This window comes from Dermacentor andersoni, unplaced genomic scaffold, assembly GCF_023375885.2.
Source record: "Dermacentor andersoni unplaced genomic scaffold, qqDerAnde1_hic_scaffold ctg00000039.1, whole genome shotgun sequence".
Classification (NCBI taxonomy): Eukaryota; Metazoa; Arthropoda; class Arachnida; order Ixodida; family Ixodidae; genus Dermacentor; species Dermacentor andersoni.
The window spans coordinates 17,088,942-17,093,822 of NW_027314752.1; the positions used below are offsets into that span (position 1 = coordinate 17,088,942).

The following is a 4,881-nucleotide window of genomic DNA, read 5'->3' on the forward strand; positions in this document are numbered from 1 at the left end:
GTACGAACGTATATCTTTATGCATTTCCGGCAACCAAAATCATTCGTGTGCCTTCGGTAAGGTTGCTCGATAGCCGACACGGCCTCCTTCGGGGTTGTCGTAGATGGCACGCAAAATAATTGATCGTAGTAAACCAGTAATCACCTGAAGGTGGCATTCGTCTCCCTTATTGGTCATCCAGTGGCGACGATCGAAGAACCATCACGTGAAAGTAACTTAGCATTGCGTCCCATCATCATAATAGTGTTCATATTAGAAACCAAACCTTTGTCGGCGCGTTGGGCCTTTGTGAGGTCTCGATGACGAAACATGATCTGTTATGTCTTCAAGTACGCAGTAGCATACATGCCAGAACACATGTTTGTTGCCACTTGCAATACAACGGGAAAGAACCACAAGGCACTTGCGTGGTTGTCTTATATAGCTGTACAGAGCTACTAATACCTGACATCACACACACACACACACACACACACACACACACGCACGTGCGTTCTATCAAAGATACAACAATTCAAGACATCAATGATGTCAGAGTGCCACTACAGGTTCTATCTAAGGGGTGATGACACAACACTACCCCCCCCCCCCCCCCCTAACCCCCGAAGTGTTCTTATTAGCGATCGGGTGGTCGTCTTTGCTGGGTGCTGCGTCGAAGCTCCTGTTAGGAAGATGGCTATGCACCACCGCTAGACTCCCTGCCCGCAGTCAATGGGTCCGGAGGGGTGGCATGTTCTTTGTTGGTAGGTACTTGATTGGTGTCAGGCGTCTTGCACGCACCTTCGTCGTTTAACGGGTGTGCATCTAGAGACCTACATTACACAATGTCTTTGCTACATGCTGGCGTTCGGGGTGTGGAGATGGCGCATGGGCGGTTGCGGGAAGCAGTGCTGGAATGCTCGCCGTCGTAGATCACCAACATGAACGTACCGCTCTTCATTCCCTATCCTGACCAGATAAGTGCTGGAACTCACACGTTTATTTACCGTGCCGCTCAACCACTCCCCTTCCGCGGGTCGTACACCCTGTACAAAGACGCCTTCCCCTTCCTCAAACTGCCTTCACGCACTCCGTCGCTGAATTCCCGACTCCTTTCTTCAATTATTTTCTTTCATCCTTCGCTCGATATCCGAATGGAGAAGGCTCAACCTTGTCCTAGGTTTTCAAGATAAGAATACAAGGGCCGGTGTGCCTTTAGTGACCCCCGTTGGAGTGTTCCCATATTTGAATAAGAACTGGTCGATCGTGCTGGAGAGACTTTATCTGCTCATTTCTTCGTTTGTCCATGACCTGCTTAAAAATATTTTTTATAGTCTGTACACAACGCTCCACGCTGCCATTTAACGCCGGGTTATAAGGAGGCTATTTAGTGTGCTGAATGCCATTCCATCTCACGACTGTCTCGAAAATTGCTGATGTAAACTGCGGGCCATTGTCTGTTACCACTTCTTCTGGTAACCCGTATGCGGCATATACTGTGCGCAGTTTCTTTATTGTCTTTTCACTGCTAGTTGATTTCATGACAAACACTTCAACCCACTTTGAATAGGAGTCAACTAGCACTAAAAACCAATGCTGGTCGCGATGAGCAAAATCTAAGTGCACATGCTCCCATCGGCGTCTAGACACTCGCCATGACATTACAGAAAGTTTAGTTGGCGCATTTTGGGTAAACTGGCATGTGACGCAGTCTTTCAGTGTTTGTTCAACGTTTTCTGTTAGCAGGGGCCGCCACACGTGGCCTCTAGACAGCACTTTCATACGTACCATTTCGGGATGGCCTTCGTTCACCAACGATAGGACTTTTCCGCGAAGAGAGACATTGGCACTATCACTCGATTTCACTACGTCACGCATTCTTTGTCAACAGAAAGCTCACTTCGTCGCACAAAATATGGTGCTTAAGCTTCATCGGATACTATTGAAGGCCAGCCGACACTTTGATAACAGCCTCGCTTTGCTTGTTTCCCCTCTGTCTTCTGCCGACAGTGGGAGCTCGTCCAGTATAGAAAAACCTATTTACACGTCACACACGTCATCTGTGTACCCATGACCAGTGCTCTCAAGTGGCAGGCGTGAAAGTGCGTCAGCATTGCTTATATCCCGTGACATGCGATCAACGCATTTGTAGTCATAAGCAGCAATCTGCAAGGCCCAACGCTTCACACGTGCCGCCGACATTGCAGGAATTGGCTTACCGTGTCCTAACAGCCCCACTAAGAGTTGATGGTCGGAATAGATCCCAAATTTCTGCACGAGAAGGTACTTGTGAAACTGCTGTAGCCTGTACACGATAGCCAGGGCTTCTTTTTCGATACGGGTGCACGCCTGCCCCGTTTTAGTCAAAGTAAGACGCAACATCGATTGGTCTTTCTTCATATCCTTCCTTGTGAAAAAGGACTGCGCCGAAACCATACGAAGACGCGTCGCAAACCAGCCCTAGCTCCTTTGAACGGTCATAGTAGGCGAATACAGACGCACTCAGCACCCAGCCCTTGGATGCTTTGAAGGTTTTTTCTGCGGAAGCCGTTCATTTCAACTTAATATTCTCAGCTGGCAGGTCATATAATGGTTTAAGCTATGCTCACATGTCCGGCACGGATTTCCTATAGAAATTTAACAACCCTAGGTAGGCGCGTAGCTCGTTCTTGTTTTTTGGCGTTGGTGCTTCTTGGATAGCGCGCACCTTGTCTACTGAAGGATGGATTCCTCTTTCATCAATAGCGTGACCCAAATAGGTCAAAGCCTTCGCAAAAAACATGCATTTCTCCTACCGCAATTTCACACCCCATTCCTTGAACCATATCAGCACAGCTTCGACATTCTTATAGCATTCTTCCATTGTTTCTCTTACTATTAATACATCATCAAGATAACATGACACTCTGTCTAAACCCTTTACCATGTCATTCATCATGGCTTGGAAAACAGACGCAGCACTTGTTATTCCGTACGGCATACGAGTGGAGCAAAAAAGGTCTAGGTGGGTGTTCACAGTGACCAAAAGTTGCGAATCGGGGTGCAGCTACAACTGTTGGTACCCTGTAGAAAGGTCAAAAACAGTAAAACATTCGCATCCATGAAGCGTGGCAAAAACATCTTCCTGCGTTGGCAAATGGTAATAATCGGTTCCCAGACAATGGTTTACAATCATGTTGTAGTCTCCGCATATGCCAACTTTGTTGTTAGCCTTGGGTACGACTACTAGGGGCGCAGCCACTTTGCTGTACAGGCACCAGTACTCGCGATTCCACTAGAGAATGTAATTCCTGTGCTATGGCGTCCCTGAGTGCAAACGGCTCAGGTCGATGCTTACAGAAAACAGGTGTACTGCGGTCTTTTAGCTTCCGATGTGTCAGCTATCAGTCCTAGTGCCGGCTCAAACACTTCCGAAAAATTTTCGATGACTGCGGCTGAATTATCAAGACTGATATTAGACACGCTCGTCCAATCCAGCTTCAAAGCCTCTAGCCAAGTACGTCCGAACAACAAAGTGTCACACATTTGTCACACAAAGTGTCACGTAAGGTTGCTGTTTGGCCATCGTCCTCTACGCGTGCCGTCAACTTGCCTGTAATTGCCAGCGGGACACCTCCGTAGGTTTTTACCCGTAAACTACAACTGGCTAGAGGTAAATGAGACCAATATTGCCGGTACATCTTTTCTGGTACGATAGACACAGATGCTCCTGTGTCAACTTGCATTTTGACATCCGTACCGGCCACCCTAACTTTCATAATGTAGCTACCGTCATTACTCTTACATAAAAAAATATGGCTAAGCAAAATCTCGTCCTCACCACTTATACTGTCCAAGCCAGCGGAGCCTTCTAAACCAGTGCTCTCTTCAGGGGAGTGCACACAACGTGGCGTCATTCTGCAGACCCTTGCCATGGGCCCCAACTTTTTGCAGGCATGGCATCGATACTTGTGGAAGGGGCAGGTTGCGGCTGTATGCTTTGATCGGCAACGGAAACTGTCAGTTCATTCGGCTTGCCGCTTCGTGTTCTTTCTGCCTGCCCTTCTTTCCATGCGGTGGCTTCGGCTTTTCTGTGTTGCGTTTGTGGGACCAGGTTCACCTCGATGATGTATATAGAAGGAATCTTCCTTGTTTCAGTGGGAGCGAGTTCGCCGCTTTTGGCAAAGTCATCAGCAGCTTGGAACATCAGGGTACTCTTCTTGAGGAACTCGGCTTGTGCTATATCGTTTCTCAGTGTGGCCACGAACCGATCCCGCAAAGCGTCATCTAGGAATTGCCCGAACTCAAACGATGCAGCCGGCCTATTCAGTTCTAATGCAAACCTAGCAACTGGTTCTCTTTTCTTGCTGTGACCGACGGTTGAACCGAATTCTTTCCGCTATCACCAATGGCTTCGGTGAATAGTGCCCTTTGAGAGCCCTGACCAGTTTGTCGTACGTCTTGACTTCGGCCTTCACTGGGGCCAAAAAATTCTTCAAACTGCGGTACGCCTGTTTTCCGGTGGCCTTCACAAAAGCAGATACTTTCAAATCGTGGCTGACCTATTTGGCAGGGATGTAGTCTTCAAAGCGTTCCACATAAGAGTCGAAGTCTTCGTCACCCTCCTCCGTGAACGGCTCGAAGCCACCGAAGGAAGCCATGCTGTGGGAGTCCGCCTCGACGCCTGCTGTTCCCAAACTGCTGAAGCCGCAACCAGCGCTGCAGCCGCGGCCCGGCCATCGTCGGCTATGAGGGTCCCACCCTCATCGCCACTGTTGTGTCTTCAAATACGCAGTAGCCTACTTGCCGGAACACAAGTTTATTGCCACTTGTAATACAATAGAAAAGAACCTCAAGGCACTAACGTGGCTGTCTCATATAGCTATACAAAGCTACTAATCAGTGACATCACAGACACACACA

General features: G+C 48.4%; 1 pseudogene; it reads right to left on the bottom strand.

Annotated features, from left to right (window-relative positions):
• Window positions 1-3,871: 3,871 nt before the first annotated feature.
• On the bottom strand, window positions 3,872-4,619 carry LOC140214366 (uncharacterized; annotated as a pseudogene).
• Window positions 4,620-4,881: the final 262 nt, after the last annotated feature.